This window comes from Microcaecilia unicolor, chromosome 3 (genome assembly GCF_901765095.1).
Source record: "Microcaecilia unicolor chromosome 3, aMicUni1.1, whole genome shotgun sequence".
In the NCBI taxonomy this organism is placed as follows: domain Eukaryota; kingdom Metazoa; phylum Chordata; class Amphibia; order Gymnophiona; family Siphonopidae; genus Microcaecilia; species Microcaecilia unicolor.
The window spans coordinates 94,855,868-94,874,981 of NC_044033.1; positions in this window are offsets into that span (position 1 = coordinate 94,855,868).

Genomic DNA, 19,114 nt, shown 5'->3' on the forward strand with positions numbered 1-19,114 from the left:
GAAATCTGGTTACACTGCAGAATCTCTCTCTCTCATATATATATATAAGGAAATGCTGTATTATAGGAAATACTGAGCTGGTTGGAACTGCACAGTTGGCAGAGTTTCACAGGTCATTGTTCTGTCTCCATATGGTGGTAGAGGTGCATAACCTATTTGTTCTAGACTGGATTGGTAGGACTCAAGGAAAGATAATTAACAGATAAAAATGTTTCCTTGTATGTATGTATAATATTTTTGTAGCATTTGGATATTTTTGCAGTATAAAAACATACTGTGTATATGTATTATTTTCTCTTACAGAATAATGATTGATGACTTTGCAGGTTTTATTTTGTGAAAAGGCCATGACAGAGGTTATCAAATGAATGCTGTCCATGCTCCTTATCAAAGAGTTATTCATGCACATAAGGGTCAGACCAATGGTCCATCTAGCCCAGTATCCTGTTTTCAATAGTGGCCAATCCAGGTCACAAGTACCTGGCAGAAACCCAAATACTAGCAACATTTCATGTTACCACTCCCATGACAAGCAATGGTGTCCCCATGTCTATCTCAATAGCAGACTATGGACTTTTCCTCCAGGAACTTGTCCAAACCTTTTTTTTAAACCCAGATATGTAAACTGCTGTTACTACATCGTCCAGAAAAGAGTTCCAGAGCTTAACTATTCATTGAGTGAAAAAATATTTCATCCTATTTGTTTTAAAAGTATTTCCATGTAAGTTCACTGAGTGTCCCCTAGTCTTTGTACTTTTTGAAACGGTAAAAAAATCGATCACTTCTCATTCTACACCTTACCATATATCAGTGACCATGCCTGTATAATAGCAATACTTTTTTTTGTACAAATTTTATATGCATCTGTTTTTAATCTTTGAAAAGTGAAGTTACACCTTGCAGTGATTTGACCTGTCATTTCTGGCCTAAGAGACCAAGATTTCCATGCGCATTGGCAACTCTGAGAAGCTCTTACACATCCAATCAAGTTGGCATCGGAGTCACTGGATTCTGTGAAAAAAATATAGGATTCCTGAATCCAAATTCTATTTAACCCTCCCCCCCCCCCCCCCCAATAATCTGTTGCTATATCGCTGTACTATCTCAAAAGTGATGTCATGCCCATGCAGTATTGTCCTTACCCTGGAGATCTTTGATTTGCACTGGATATGTCTTCTGTGTCCTAGATTTTTTTCTTCTTTTGCTGAGGGCAGCAAAAAGGCTTTTCTGTCTGACCTTGTCCCCACCCATGTCTAAATTTTACCTGCCTTTTCTCTTAGCTGCCTGTTGTCTCCTGTTTCCAAAGCTGCTGACACAGCATATTAGCTCCCTCTATTTTGGCTTAAAAAAGAAAAAAAAAAGAGTTTGAGTTGTGGTCTGGTCTTTTACGTCTGCAGGGCCTCCTGAAATAATTCTACTTTCTAAGTGATAGGTCAAAATCAAACTATGCAATGACCATGATATTTATCACATTTTAAATCATAAGTTAGTGAATACCATGGGAATGTTTAATCAGCTAATTTATTTTCTGTTTATATACACATTACCATATTTATATTACAGCACAATATTTCTTAGTGGACTAACTGGAAAACTATCACATATTATTTGACAATAAAAGGACGTATATACTATGTTTAAGAGGGAAATTGGCTTATAATTAGCACAAAAAAAACAACAACTCATCTTTATCTTCTTTGGAAATTATGGAAATAGTAGCATTACAAAAGGAGTTAAGCAACTTGCACTGCCTCATGACCTCATTCAAAACTTCTACCAATATAGGTACAATCTGCTTCTTTATACATATATAGAATATGGGCAGTAGTATATCATGTGCTGCTATGTTGTTATTCAGGGTCGTTAAAATACTTGAAAGGTATTAATATAGAAACAAATCTTTTCCAGAGAAGGGGAAATGGGAAAACCTAGAGGACGTGAGCTCAGGTTGCAGGGTGGTAGGTTTAGGAGTAATATCAGAACATTTTTTTTCACGGAGAGGGTGGTCGACAGATTTCAAAAAGGCGTGGGATGGAAGTAAAGGCTCTCTATTTAGAAAATGGATGGTGTATGTATATATATGTGTGTGTGTGTATGTATATATATATATATATATATATATATATATATATATATATATATATAAACTTAAATGGCTGCATGTGTGTGGATGTGAGTGACACTTTGATGATGACTCCAGCTGTCGAGAATTAAGGCTGGTGCCAGGCAGACTTTGTAGGTCTGCGTTCTGTATATGGACAGTCCTGGGTAGATTTTTATGGTCCAGGTCCACAAAATTCAGATAGCCTGGAGTGGGCTTTGACAGAAACTCTAGTAGTTGGAACATAAAGACAGAGCCGGGTGGACTTCTATGGTCTATGTCACAGATAAGGGCCAAATGGCCCTTCCAGTCTGCCCTTCCTCAATAACCACTAGCTCCTCCTTTTCCTAAGGTATCTCACATGCCTGTCCCATGCTTTTTAAATTCCTATATAGTCTTCGTCTCCACAACCTCCACCAGGAGCCAATTCCATGCATCCACCACCCTTTCCGTGAAGTTGTTGATTTAATCATTAATTAATAATAAGTGTGACTGTTGGGTAGACTGGATGAACTGTTCAGGTCTTTATCTGCTGTCACTTACTATGTTACTACATATCATTGCTTTTGTAACTTCTTTTAAGATAAAAGGTATTCAATAACTCTTTTAAGATGGCATCATTTTTCACAGCCTTAGGTAAATCCTCCAGTCACTTTAACTCTTATGTTCAATCTATCAGACTTAAGCGACCTTTTCTTTTTCAATGCCAGAATCAGGCACATATCCCAAAATGTAAACAGTAATACTTCCCAAATTTAATTAAATCTCAGTTGCACTCTACAAGTTTTAATAAAGTTCTCCTGGAAAAGAAAGTGTAAAATATGCTCCATATACCTCTTCCTCCCAAAACCTAGCATCACCCATCCACCAATACCAGCAGATTAAGTAGGTGGGTGGGTTGAGGGTTGGTTAGCAGAGAAGTGAATGGGAGAGTGAATTGGTTGATGAGATAGATGGGTAGGGGTTTGGGTTGATGGGTAGAGGGATGAGTTAGTGGATGGATAGGTGGATAGGGTTCAGGTAACTAGAAGGTTGTTGAGTTGGTGGAGTTTGTGAGAAGCTGAGTACTATGGATAGATAAGTGGGTAGATGAAAATGTGGTGCAGAGGTCTTGGAACTTGGACCACCCAAGTGATAGCTCTGGGGCTCCTACATTTGTTTTGTGGTTTACCTAGAATCCTATATGCCCTCTTCAGATTTATAGCTCCTTTACTGCTCAGCACACAGTGATTAAGCAGGTCCTTAATTAGGCAAAAATATTTTTCTTACCCTATCCAGGTTCTGGAAGGCCTAAAATTCTCACATTGTACTTCTTCTGTCTAAGTCATCCTGTTCACCAATGTGAACATTATTTTGAGTTACTTGTCCTTTCAGAGCTTTGATTTGACTTTTATTCCTTCAATTGCCTTTTAAAAAAAGTCCATCTAAAGCAGTTTAATCTTTTTTACCAGCTTGGCCAAATCATCCTTGGCCACAGCAGAGTTTTCCCTAAGTTTTCTTTCTCCAGACATGATTGCAGAATCCAAGATGGCCACCATGTTGTTTGACTTCCCTTGTTGACCCTTGAAAAGGTGATTGAAATTTATTAAGATCTAGGTGTAACTCATCTTTGTTTCCACATACAAAGTGTCAGCATGGGTGGAGTTAGCAGGTACACATGTAGATTATGAAATATCTTAATCTACATGCAAACGTGTATAAAGTATGTACTTTCATTTGTAACAGTTCTTGAGCAGGTATAAGTGACTATTCCTACATGCAAGGCATGTTATCTGTCATACATGGTTGAATTTTATAAAAGCAAGTAGGTGCCTATCTGTGTTTATAAAATAGTAACTGTGTAGGTGCCTCTCTAATTACTGCCCCATGGTGCCCTATAATAGAATTAACCTCCATACGACAATATTCGGATGTTAAATGGATGTTCTATGCTTAAAGTTAGCCTTGCTAAATAACAGGCGTAACTTAATAGGTATAAGCATTATTTTTATGTCAATGGTTGTATGCAAATTTGGTGGTGCTACTTAAATGGATAGCACCACTGAACATACAAATAAAGGTAAGCACCAGTGCTTAATCTTATATGCTGGCCGTACTCGCTGAACTTCAGACCACCAATCCTGCCTCAGAAGTGGGCACTTTGATGCTTTCTAGGAGCTTTACTGTCTGGGTATTTCATGATATTCATACAGCATAATCAAAAACACCACACTTAGAAAAGACATGAAAATAGTATCCACCAAAAAAAAAGAGGAAAAAGCCTCAGAATAATAATGGAGCAATCAAGTAATCTTTCCCAATCTAGGCATCGGCAGAAAAATCCTCCATCAAAGGTCATTGAAATAGTGTGCAATATAACTAAATACAATCAACTCAAATGTGCTTAAAGTGTCCCATGAAGCTCAGATGTTTAGACTTACCTGCACACAGTAGCTGCAGAGTATTTGTAGGAACTTCAGGTAAGCAGTATCATAGTTATTGCTGCCAATATCCCCATATCCCTTGGGACAGGTATATTAGTCGGGGATCTGGACAGGAAAGAAATCCCAGTGGGAAGGAAGAATTTAAGATGGAGGCAAAGGGAGAATATTGTGGTGGCTTAGAAGAGGAAGGGGTGGAGGTCTGTGTGCGCAGGAGAAATAAAAAGGTTGTGGTGGTTGGAATCTGGAAAAGAGCAGTGTGAAACCCTTCCCTCCCCCCCCCCCCCCCAAACACACACTTTCTGAAAATCAGACACAGCAGCTAGAACTGGGAAGGGGAATGTGGCAACAGAAAGTCAACTGCAGGATACTTGCTTTAATAGAGTGGCAAACTCTGCAGCAAACAATAGATTCTTTGACAATTGTTTTGCCTAAAGATTTGCAGGGGGGAAGAAAGGGATCTGGCCTACACCTAAGGACTCAGTAGTGTTCCACAAAATACTAAAAAGGGTTCAAAAATGGAGTTAAAGTAAATATGAGATGCATTGTTTAAACATAATAGAAATCTTGCCATCTATCATTACCTAAGTTAAATTTAATGGGCCTGATATTGAGACAGCAGAAGGCAGCCCACAGTGCTGATCCTGGATATTCAATGCTGGGCCATTTCCAGTGACTGGCATTGAATATCTTTTTTTTGTTTGTTTTTTGGCTAGCTCAAACTTAACTGGCTGAGTATTTATCGCTGGCCAGTTAAGTTTATAGTGGCCAAAGATAGGACTGCTATATAGATGGTGCGATTTGGCCACTAAACTTAGCTGGCCCATACTTGAATAATTGCGGATAGCCAGCTATAGCATGCAATATAGTCTTTTAGCCACTATCCCTCAGATTCTATATAGTGTGCCTACAAATCTGCGCTGAAATCGGAATGGATTCTATAACAATGCCTATAACTTAACAAGCTTATGAGCGCTGATAACAGCACTTGACAAGCAATAAAGAGCATTAATTGACACCGATTAGAATTTAGGTGCACAACTCACTAAGCGTATTCTGTAAAGATGTGCGTCAAATTTCTAACGCACGTAGGCAAAAAGGGGTGTGGTTAGGGGCGAGTAAATGGGTGTTTCATGGGCATTCTGAAATTTAGGTGCCTAGTTGTACAATATAGCCCAGTGCACCTAAATCTATGCACCGGGATTTACACTATGTTTTAGTTGGTGTAAATGGAAGCACGCAGATTTAGGAGTTGAAATATCAACTAAGTGTATTCTATAATCGGTGCCTAAATCTAGAATACACTTGTTGGCACTGATTTCAGCGCTGATTTTTTTTTAGGCACCATATGTAGGATCTCCTCCTAAGCATATTCTGTAACGATGTGTGCTGGACTAACATGCGGAGGCAAAAAAGGGTGTGTGGTTATGGGCAGGGAAATGGGCATTTCATAGGCATTCCAAAATTTACATGCCTAGTTATGGAATATGGCCCCGTGTGCCTAAATCTACACACTGGGATTTATGCCATATTTTTGTTGGTGTAAATAGATGCATGTATATTTAGGTGCTGAAATATCAACGAAGCGTATTCTATAATTGGCGCCTAAATCTAGTCACCGATTATAGAATACGCTTGGTCGGCACTGATTTCAGCACCATTTTTCTTTAGGCACCATATATAGAATCTCCCCCTATGCGCTAACTGAACAATATTCAGTGGCGATAACCAGCTGTTGCCCACTGAATATTAGCGGTTAGCCAATGAAATGCTATTTAACCAGCCAGGAGCTGTTCCTGGCCGGTTAAATAGCACTGATTATCAGCCGGAATGATTTTATATTCAGGTCATGAAGGTGCATTTGGACGGATTGGGTTTTTTGTTGTTGTTGTTGTTTCGGTTGATTTCAGAAAATTGTTTTGTATGAATGAAACCCTTCACTCAAGAGCGATATGTTGTGACTTAGGAAAATGTGAACTACCTGTTATGAACAGTTCTCACTTAGCAGGGCTCGTATTTGTCAGTACTTGAATGAAGCTGTAAGTCAGAGATCTTTGATCTGGAATTTCCCATAGAAAAGCACAAAGCTGCAAACATCGGTTTTAAGAATAAAATGAAACAAGCAGTAATAATAATAATATAAAAAACTTGACAGGCAAATTTGGTGTTACACATTCTGCATTTCTTTCAGTCCTTCAAATTTCCTGAACACTATAATTTGATTCTGATACAACATCACTATCATCGAAGATGTTGGACTCTATTAGCTATACTCTCGAAGGGATGTCTTTTTCTTAAATAATAATAAAATAAGAGAAAGGAATACAATTGCGTTTCAAAATAATCACTAGTGGTACAAGCATGGTAAAGTCTCATGTACAAAAAGATATAAAAGTAGGACATCCTACATTTGCCACCAGCATGGTGAATAACTAAGAAATCTGAGAGTCTAGTATGCTGGCTTAGCAGGCTGCACTAAATTTGTTTGCAAGAAAAATGCATGTTATTGATTGTGTGTGTACACGCATGCGAGAAAGTGAGGATTATCCAAAATCACACAGAAGGCAATATTCTGCTAGGTGACCACAGCATAAAGATGTCTGTGTATATATATATATATATATTTTTTTTTTAAATTATATATCTGAGTTTTTACATTTTCATGAAGAAAAAAAAAGTAATAAGCAAAATCTTCAACACAATTACTTCAAGTCCACATCATGGAGTCTGAAGGAGAGCAAACTACATCCCCATAAAGCAAATATTAACAGATATGACTAGCAGGCCAAAAAAAGGATGAAGTTATCAAAGTGAACTACCTTTAAGATAGGTTATTTTTCCACAGCTCCTGTTATTTTAGCACAGGCTCTCATTTTATACAATGAGACCTTGTGCTAAAATAGCACTGTGCTAAAATAACACAACTTAACAGTACCCAGGTTGATAACTTTCCCCCAAGTCAGGTTATTTTACCACAAGTTGGGGTGGGGGGGGGGGGGGGAGTTATCAAGCTATGTTAAGGCCTTAAGGGGGAAAGTTATCAATGTGGGTTATTTTACCACAAGTCGTGTTATTTTAGCACAGGTTCCCATTTAATGCGATGAGACACTGTGCTAAAATATTACAACTTGTGGTAAAATAACTCATCTTACCAGTAGCCCACGGTTGATAACTTCTCTCCTAGGTCACATTATTTGCCCCTTAATGTGACTTAAATGGTTCTAACGTAGCTTGTCTTGCCTTACCATGGTGATAATTAGGTCACTGCAGGTTACATATTAATGAGATGCAAAACATGCAAATGCATATAAAGAAGCTCATTACTATGTAAAAACATGAACGTGACTTGGGGTGTGTACCAGGTGCACACTGCAAGTAGTATTCTGGGCTTAAAATGAGGGTAAAATATCTCCAGCCAAAGGTTTGGGTTATTTTACCATGCTGGAAGCATCAGGCATCAAAGCTGCAGCATGGCACAATGCTGTTCTTCCTGACCCCTCCCCCCCCCCCCCAGAAATCTTTATACAGAAATATGACCCCTACTGGTAGTACTATGAGGCTACCACTAGAGGCACAATTTTCAAACCACCACTGGTAGGGCAGTAGTGACTGGGTATTGCTCCTGTCCTAACATCACTGGACCAGCAGGTAATGGGCTTTTAGGATCACCATGTGGGTGGGGTGCCATTCCGGGGTGGTAGGGATATGCTTGTGAGGTTTGGGAGTCTCCTCAGAGGGAAGGTGGGAGATCTATTTGTAAGGGTGGAAGATCTTTGGGGGGGGGGGGGTAAATCTCAGGAGATTGAAGGATGTCCTCTGGGGGTTCAGGGATGGCCTTGGGGGGGGGGGGGGGAAAGGTAACCTCAAGTAGGTTAGGAGGAAAGGCATTGGGACCGGGATTATTGGGCCATGGCTTTTGGGCCAAATGCTTCCAGACTGCTAGTATTATGCTGTTTTTGAGGTGGCTCACAAGCATCTTTATTCATTTATCATGGTAGTGAGAAACCTGTGAAACTGCTATACCGCAGGTTAACTCCTGTGGTAAAAGCTTCCCTTTTACCCGCAACTTGATAACTCCATCCCTATGTGGGCTAACATTAAGATGAGATAGTTTACCACAACTTGTGCTATTATAGTACAGGTCCCGTTTTATGCAATGAGACCTAGTTATTACTAACCCAGGTTAACAGTTAAATAATCCTGTCATAATGGTAACCCATATTGATAACTTACCCCCTTATTTTTTTTTATCCAGAAGAAAGGTATCCAAATGTGAAGGATCCAAAATGAGACCAGATATTTGAATGGAAATTTAATTTTTAAAAAAAGGCTCTCAAGGCCAAGACTTGAGGCCTCAATGCCAGGAAAGACTTTGTATATGATTATGCAGGTCAGGTCACATTTGGCAAAATACTTATACGTTGACCACAAAAAAGAATGTTTTGTCTGAAAATACAGTTTCATAATCAGTATCTGGTTAATTGATATGGACATCTTCATGTGCATTTGTAGCTAAATGAGAGCATAGTTATGAACATGGGCTACCATTAAGATGAAGGGTTGCTCCAGTCCTGGGCTTACCCCACTGCATGCAGGGACTTGTGGTTTTGATTTCCCCATTGGATTCCCTAAGAAAAGCAAGGCTACACCCTGTTGGGTGAATTGGCATCCCTATTAAGATGTTATTGTATCACTAACTTGTGCTATTTTAGTTAATAATAAAGGTTAACAGTAAAATATTGCAAATTGATGGTGACCCACGTTAATAACTTCCCCCCTAAGGTGTAGTAAATTACCATAGCATAATTTACTGTGGGAGTCACAAACTTGAAGTAACTGAGTATGCAGGCCTACATTTATGCAGATAAACTTATCCATAGAAAATTAGGGCTGCTGTTAATTTAGATTCACTTATATGGATAACTTTTTTGGATACTGGATGAATATTGTACTACTTCTGGACAAATGCACTCAATCTGCAGCCCCTCCTTACCTCTATACCCTCATCTCCCCTTATGTTCCTACCCGTAACCTCCGCTCTCAAGACAAATCACTCCTTTCAGTACCCTTCTCCACCACCGCCAACTCCAGGCTCCGCCCTTTCTGCCTTGGAATAAACTCCCTGAGCCCATACGCCAGACCCCTCCCTGCCCATCTTCAAAGTCTTGCTCAAAGCCCACCTCTTCAATGTCACCTTCGGCACCTAACCACTATACCTCTATTCAAGAAATCTAGACTGCCCCAACTTGACATTTCGTCCTTTAGATTGTAAGCTCCTTCGAGCAGGGACTGTCCTTCTTTGTTAAACTGTACAGCGCTGCGTAACCCTAGTAGCGCTCTAGAAATGTTAAGTAGTAGTAGTACTTCTGGATTAATTTAAGCTTTGCCTCAGGACATCCTTGGATCTTCCTCAATTAAATGGATAAATTTTGGCCATATATTGATTTACATGGAAACAATATCTAGAAAATTTAAAGCAAAACACTTATGAGGTCAGGGCCAGATGCTGATGACAGAAGTGCTTTTGAATATCAGTGTATATAGGTTTCTTTTTCAAACATGACCAATAATTCTAGAAAACAATGTATTAAAGTATAAATGAAAATGCATGCTAAAAATTAGCATACATTTTACTATACTCGCATTTTTAAAAATTGAATTAATGCCTAATGCAGTAAGCTAATGACTCGTTAAAGAGTCTGGTATTTTAAAAAAGCATGTAAAAAATATTTTAAGCTAAAATGTAAAAATTAACACTAAGATTAGTGTACATTTTTATATCAATTGGGTGCACTAAAATAGTAATAAAAATAAAAGCACATTAATATACTACTGTTTTAAAATTTGAACTATGGAATGAACCTAATATTTATTAAATTCCCCTGCCTATGGGGCCCTTTCACAAACTACTACTACTACTACTTAGCATTTCTATAGTGCTACAAGGTGTACGCAGCGCTGCACAAACATAGAAGAAAGACAGTCCCTGCTCAAAGAGCTTACAATCTAATAGACAAAAAAAAAAATAAAGTAAGCAAATCAAATCAATTAATGTGAACGGGAAGGAAGAGAGGAGGGTAGGTGGAGGCGAGTGGTTACAAGTGGCTACGAGTCAAAAGCAATGTTAAAGAGGTGGGCTTTCAGTCTAGATTTAAAGGTGGCCAAGGATGGGGCAAGACGTAGGGGCTCAGGAAGTTTATTCCAGGTGTAGGGTGCAGCGAGACAGAATGCGCGAAGTCTGGAGTTGGCAGTAGTGGAGAAGGGAACAAAGGTGCATAGGTGCCTATGTGCGCCCAACACACGTCAAATTGGCACTACCGCCTGCCTGCTGCGTGCCCCGGGTGGTAATTCCATTTTGACGCATGCTGAAAACATGTGGTAGAAAATATTTTCTAATTTTTACCGCATGGCACTTACCTGGCAGTAATTGGCAGTTTATGCAAACTGGCCACTTACCGCCCGGTTAGTGAGTGAGACCTTACTGCTAAGTCAATGGGTGGCGGTAAGGTCTTAGCCCGAAAATGGATGTACGCTGGTTTTAATTTTGCTGCATGTCCATTTTTGGGCACACACAAAAAAAGCCTTTTTTTCCAGGTGCGCTGAGCAAATGGACCTGCTTGCGTCCAAAACATGCACCTACACCAGCACAGGCCACTTTTAGGCGCACCTTAGTAAAAGTGCCCCTATGTTTGGTAAAATACTTTGAGGAGGTTCTTGGATATCCAGAGAGTCTATACCACTTTTGACTAGAACTTTCTATGTGTACCTTGGAGGGCGTGAGAGCCTTGGAGATGATAGGAGGGTTCAACCTGGTAGTTTGGAAGTGACTAGGTTCTTAGACAGGTCCCAATCATGGAAGACAATCCAAAATGCTATTTTTACTCTCGAGCTAGATTGAAATTGATCTCTTCTATTCTTTTCATTGTTTTAAACATGTCCCCAGATATTCAGCACTATTTAACCACTAATATTCAGCGGAAGATAGCTGGTTATCTCCACTGAATAGTCACGGTTAGCACATACCCCGGGATTCTATCTATCACGCTGAGATTTCTGTGCAGAAATTGAAGCATATTCCATAACAATGTGGATAATCTATTTGGCTAATAAACCAATCAGTGCTGATAATTGCCAATTAACATGCAATTAATGAAACTAATTGGCATTAATTAGAATTTACGTGCAGAAATGTCTAAGTATATTCTATAAAGTGCTGCACATAAATTCTAAGGGGTATGTTTACAAAGGCGCTCTATAGGTACGTTAGCATTTTTAATGCACGTTAATGGTTGACGTGTTATAAGCTAATGTGCCCATAGGAATGTATCAGCACATTAGCGTTTAATGCACCTTAACTTTTAAAGGCACATTAAAAACATTAACATGTCTTAATAAACATACCCCTAAGTCATAATTGAACGATTTTCTTCTTATTCATTATGTTAAACCAGCTAATATGGATCTTGCACCACTACAAATTTGTCTGGATAAAGTGGCAGATTGGCTCACAACATATCAATTAGTATTAAATCCAGATAAGACTATAACATCTTGGATAGTAGGACAGGGCACATGTCCAGCAGTGGTACCTATGCTATTTGGCAAGAACATCCCTACAGTTAAATCTTTTAGATACCTTGGGGTTATAATCGATTCTGCTCTGACTTTCGAGGAACAAATATCTGACGTAGTGAAAAAATCTTTTTTCCATCTTAGGAGACTTCGGTCAGTTAGGAATTCAATTAGTAAGGATTCCCTTAAAACGTTGACATCTGCTTATATTACCTCACGCTTAGACTATTGTAATATCATATATTCAGGGATCACTCAAGCTAGCTTGAAGCGACTACAAAGAATACAGAATACTGCAGCACGTATGATTTGTAGGGCCCGGAGGGATGACAGAGTAACACCTTTACTACATCAACTGCATTGGCTTCCGGTTGAAGCAAGAGTTAAGTTTAAAGCCTTAGTTTTGATCCATAAGGCTTTTTATACACTAAATCCTGACTATCTGTCAAATCTAACTATTCCTTACACTGCCACACGAACCCTTAGATCCCTGACAGACAACAGGTTAGTGATTCCTCCTCTCGCTAGGGCTAGATGGGAATCTACATGGAATTCGGCTTTTTTCTATTTGTCTCCCTCTCTTTGGAATGGCCTTCCAAAAGAGATCAGACTTGAGAAATCTTACTTTCATTTTCGGAAACTTTTGAAAACCTTCTACTTTATCGAATATGTAGAACAGAATTTAGAATAATGGAAGAAAGGTTATAAATGGGCATCTGTAATATATATTAAATCAAAACTGTATTATTTGTCTGTGTAGATTATATTATGTATTTAATTTTGTATTTGCGGTGTTCTCCTGTATACTAATCATGAGTTATACTGTTTTCATCTTATGTAGCTAGTTTGTGGGTTTGCTGTGCTTTCCTGTAATGATTGGAGTTCTAATGTTTGTCCAATTTGTACTTATTGTATTGCTTCTTTTTATAAATTGTAAACCATTCTGTCTTGCAGTAGCAATAAGATACGGTATATAAATTGATGTAAATAAATAAAAAAATTAAAATATGGAAAGGGTAGGTCATGGGCATTTCTAGAATCTATGCATGTTATAGAATATACCCGGTCCATGCCTAATTTTACACCAGGTTTTACCTGACATAACTGCCTGTGACTAAATTTAGTCTCGTGGACCAGCACTCGGCATATTCTATAAACCAAACCATGTGGGAATTTAGACTTACACCTAAATTAAGGCGTTCTTTATACAATACACTTAGGCAATATAGAATCTGGGGGAAAGCGTGCAGTGAGCAGTGCAAATAAATGCCAAATCTGACCAATCAAAAATACAGCAAATGTATATCTCGGAGCATGGTCAAAGCATTTAGAGACTTGAAAAGCAAAACAGCATTGGCACAAATGCTACAGCTTATATAGATGTTGTGCATGTGTGCGACTGTATGATCTAGAGTTCAGCTGCATTTGCATGCATCTCTTTAAATTAAAATGTGGCAGAAACAAAAAAATGAGCACAAAAACTAAAAAAGAAATTGATGGCACACCATGTGGATCAAAGGACAACAGTTCTATAATAGCATTCCAGATCACGTAAACAATAACTTTGTCAGAGAACCATAATAGAATAAGAGAAGGATGATAACATAAATCATCACAGAGTGGAAATGGCATAAATATAATAATCATAATAATAATAATAATAATAATACAGCTTAAAATAGCAGATGTCAAAAACGGATGTTCTCAGTATCACAGAAAAGATCACCCATATAAAAATCTGTAACACTAATACAATATGAAGAAATAAATAAAAATACAGTACTTCCAAAGATTCATCAAATCCTATAAAGAATAGAAAGAAAAAGAGGAAGACCCTTCATTACCAAGTGGAGGTATAGCCTAAAAGATTCAAAAGCATACTAGATGAAATTGCATCCCTACGAACAAGAACCCCACGCAAGCACAACTCGATATCATGGTTCAACGGTGAACTGAAAAAACTAAAAATGCATACCAGGAAACTCGAACGAGCTTGGAGAAAAACAAAAGATGTACACACACTCAACACATGGAAACAAATACAAAGAAAATACAAATACGCAATAAGACAGACAAAAAGATCATACTACAAAACTAAAATAGGGACAGATTACAAAGACACAAAGAAATTATACCAACTCGTGAACAAACTCCTAAACACCAACTTGGTCACCACAACAAATACAGACATCCCATTTGCAGATAAACTCGCTAAGTATTTGAATGAAAAAATTGTAAAACTACGCAGCTCACTACCTCAGGACAACATCGACATCAAAACCTTCCTTAACGAGTTGGACCCGGCCACTGGAGAATACCCAGCTGACCGGTCTTGGTTAAACTTTGCCCTCCTTACCGTTGAAACAGTTACCCAGGTGATTAACAGGTTCTCCAACACTCACTGCAAACTAGTACCTGTCCCAGCTACCTAATGAAATCCACCCCTGCCCGCTTCATAGCAGACCTCACATCCCACCTAAATTACATGCTCCAACAGGGTCTCTTTCCCAAGGAAAATGGTAATATTCTACTCACCCCTATATCAAAAGATTCCAAGAAAAAAACAAATGAAATCACTAACTACCATCCAGTAGTATCGATCCCGCTGGTAGTCAGACTGATGAAAAGCATGGTAACGAAACAACTCACAGACTATATAAACAAATTCTCAATATTACACGAATCACAGTCAGGTTTATGCCCCCTCCACAGCACTGAAACAGTACTACTTACTCTCCTAGCCAAATTCAAACAGGAAATAGCAATAGGCAAAAACATCCTTCTCCTCCAATTCGACATGTCTAGTGCATTCGACATGGTAAACCATAATAAACTAATAAGACTACTAGATAAATTCGGAATTGGTGAAAACATACTTAGCTGGACCAAGGGCTTCCTAACCACAAGAACATATCAAGTAAAATCAAACTCCAGCATATCATCACCGTGGAAAGCAGACGGTGGAGTACCACAAGGTTCACCGCTATCACGATCCTCTTCAATCTAATGATGACTCCATTAGCCAAGACCTTATTCAACCAAAGCCTTAACCCTTTCATATACGCAGACGAAATCATAATATACATCCCCTACAAAACCAAACTGACAGAAATCACTAACGAGATAAACCTCAGCTTGAACATCATGGACTCATGAGCAAATGCATTCAACTAAAACTCAATAAAGAAAAAACATATTAAGGCATATTTTCAAAGCACTTAGCCTTCCAAAGTTCCATAGGTTTCTATGGAACTTTGGAAGGTAAGTGCTTTGAAAATATGCCTCATTGTCTCATCCTCTCATCCCAACACAGCGTAGACAACCCCACAAGAATCGACACACCAGACTACACCCTTCCTATCTCAGCCTGAAAATCCTCGGCATAACAATGGACCGTAACCTAACACTAGAAAGCCAAGTGGCATCCACAACAATGAGAACCTATAGCCACACTAATCCACCTCACCAACCCACTCAGTTAAGAAAGCCCACCTTCTATAATTACCCTAATCACTCCCTTCCTTCCTTCTTCTTTCTTCCCTTACTTAATCTCTGCACAATACTAAATGTATCTGTTATCCTGTAATGACAATGTTAACAAAACTATGTAAGCCACATTGAGCCTGCAAATACGTGGGAAAATGTGGGATACAAATGTAATAAATAAATAAATGTTTCACTCAATGTGGAAAGTCAAACGCTTAAAACAATTCTGGCTCCCAATCAAAGAACGCATTGCATTCAAACTCTGCATCCTGGTTCACAAAATCATCTATGGTGAAGCCCCAGGATACATGACAGACTTGATCGACTTACCAACCAGAAACATATGCGAATCAACACAAACATTTCTAAATCTGCACTACCCAAGCTGCAAAGGTCTTAAATACAAATCAACCTACTCATCCAGTTTCTCCTACATAAGCACACAACTGTGGAATGCATTATCAAAAGCCTTGAAAACAAAGTACGACCACCTAAACTTCCGGAAATCACTAAAGACTAACCTGTTTCAAAAGGCATACCCTACTGATCCAACTTAAATTACCTGAACTCTGCAACACAACAAAACTAAAGTATGTAATGGACATAACTCAACTCTTCCGTTGTACGATTCCCTAATGTGGCTGTGCTACATGAACTTTATTTTACCACAACATCACTTTGTATTTGTTCACCGGATTCTGCAAATGCCTCTCTGGTACTATATAAGCCACATTGAGCCTGCAAATAGGTGGGAAAATGTGGGATACAAATGTAACAAATAATAATTGAGCAGTAGAGAAAAGCCAGGGTTTAAATCCTACTGTCTCTCTTTGTGATCTAGGCCAAAGTCACATTGAGGGACATTTTTATATGATATCGAAGTCAGACTTTGAACGTTTTGCGCTAATCCGAATAGAAAATATGTCCGTTTTTGAAACAGCAAAATGTCTTATCTTTTTTTTTCCTGAAAATGGCCACTTGCAAGATGTTTTCGTGATCTTTGCATTTATCTTTTCGGGTCATTTTTTTAAAGTAGTTAAAAAAAAAAAAGAGCTTGGCTGTAGACTCATAGCTCCTAAGCCCTAGGGGTGCCAGAACTCAAGAAATGAGCTTCCATAGCACTTCCACAAAAGAAAGGGATTTTTGCCAGAAGCAGAATTGGGTCCTATGAAAGCAGAGTAGAGCCCTTACCACAGCCTGGAGCCAAAGGGATTGCAAAGGGACTTTCCTATTAACTCATCAGTAGCCAAAAGAAAAAGAGGCAAATCTTTCTCTGAGCTGGGAAGGAGCATGAAACTAGGAAGAGCCATTCAGCCCAGGAGGGCTGTTGAAATGGTGGTTTCAATCTGTCACACAGTGACTGCAACTGCTAGTAAAACTCATCTCAAGCAAAGCCTTAAGGAATATTAGAGCTCTCCAGGAACTGCCTAGTACAAATTTAACATCCCTCCCATCTGAACTGTGTGACCACCCTGAAAAGGTTTTATTCATTTTTATACTCTTTCTTGCAGCCTATTTTTGGCTGCCAGTGTTGCAAAGCTGGTGTGTCTATCTAGGAAGCAGATCTTAATGCTCTATGTCATTGTATTTAATTATCTGGCTGTTTATATCATTGATAATAAGTTCTTTTATTGTAATAAAGGGGTATAATTATTATTTTTTTTTTTTACCTGGGATTGTAAAATATAATTTTAAGTAGTGGTTTCACAGGGGGGGGGGGGGGGGCTAAAAGTGGGGTCTCTTTTGGGGTTTAAAATTATAACTTCAATGGTACAGGTACAGGATAGGTTAATTTAATTTTTGATATTTGTTTTAATTTAATTCAGGATTTTAAAAGGGGTTTTCTGGGAGATAATTTTGGGGAGGTCATTAAAAATATTTAAATTTAAAAAGTAAAGCCATAGTACGGCGGGCATGCTAGAGCAGATTTGATTCAGTGAATTTGGTATGTTTTGGTGTAAGTTTGGCTTTAAAAAAATCAGTAGTTTTTTTTTCATTAATTCCTATGGGAAAGGAATAAATTAAAATGGAGTTTTACAGCCATAATGGGACAAACCAACAATGTCTAGGACTGAAACCTGTTTTTAGAATGAATAAGGCAATAAAAGGCGCCCTAAATGACCAGATGACCATTGGAGGGAATCAGAGATGACCCCCTTACCCCCCAATAGTCACTGACCGCCCCTTCCACCCCCAAAAGAGGTGATTAAAAATATTTCTTACCAGACTCTATGACAGCTTTAGATGTTATTATTATTTATTGCATTTGTACCCCACATTATTCCACCTTTTTGCAGGCTCAATGTGGCTTACAGAGTGTTGTTATGATGCAGTCATTACATGATCTTAAATGCATAAGCTAGAAAGGTGTTGTGAGAGGCGTTTTTGATGCACCTGAGTGATTAGAGGAATGATTTATTAAGGATGTCTTTCGTAGGCTTTGTTGAAGAGGTGTTTTATAGCCAGATCTAACTGTTAGAGTGGGATACGGCCCTGAGTCCTCCTCTCTACAGTGAACGCCACTGACCACCACACTACTCCAGGAACCTGCTTGCTGCTGTAATAGATCTGACAATAAAATATCTAAAGCTGTCATAGAGTCTGGTAAGAAATATTTTTAATCTCCTCTTTGGGGGGTGGAAGGGGCGGTCAGTGACTATTGGGGGAGTAAGGGGGTCATCCCTGATTCCCTCCAATGGTCATCTGGTCATTTAAGGCGCCTTTTATTGCCTTATTCGTTCTAAAAACAGGTTTCAGTCCTAGACGTTGTTGGTTTGTCCCATTATGGCTGTAAAATGTCCAAGTTTTAGAAACACTTTAAGCCTGCCACTGAAATGCCCCCTTGTGATTTGGATGCACTACAGATGAATTGCATAGATAATGCCTGCAAAATAGGTTTTGAAAATACTGATTTGGACATTTTGAGAAGAAATTCATCCAAATGCTACTTTATGACACTTTTTGGATGCTTTTTTTTGTTTAAAATGAGCCCCATTGTCTCAGTGCCCATTTTACGAAGCAGCAGTAAGCCGAAAGTGGGCTTACCGCTTGCTAGAAAGGAAGTCCTTCTGGGCTACTGCAGCAGCCCGGCAGTAGTTCCCACCCCCAGGGCACTGTCATATCCGGCACTACAAAAATATATTTATTTATTTATTGTTTTTAGCACCAGTGTGTACCTGGCGGTAATCGGGCAGTGCTGCATGCTGCCCATTTACTGCCAGGTTAGTGCGGGAGCCCTTACTGCCACCTCAGAGGGTGGTGGTAAAGGCTCCCCCCCGAAATGGCCGCTGCAGTAAAAGGGGGGCCTCAGTGCACATCAAAAACACACACCGATGCCAGTGCAGGCCTCCTTTTGCCGCAGGTTGGTAAAAGGGGCCCTTAGAGACTTAAAATCCAAGCCCTCAGGACGCAGGAAAACATTGTACCTACAATAGGAGGAGAAGAAAAAAGGCACAAGCTAAATGCAAATCTTTATAGAGCAGCAATTGCAAATGATGCCAATAGACCGTGGCCAACACAATTGTTAATTTAATTG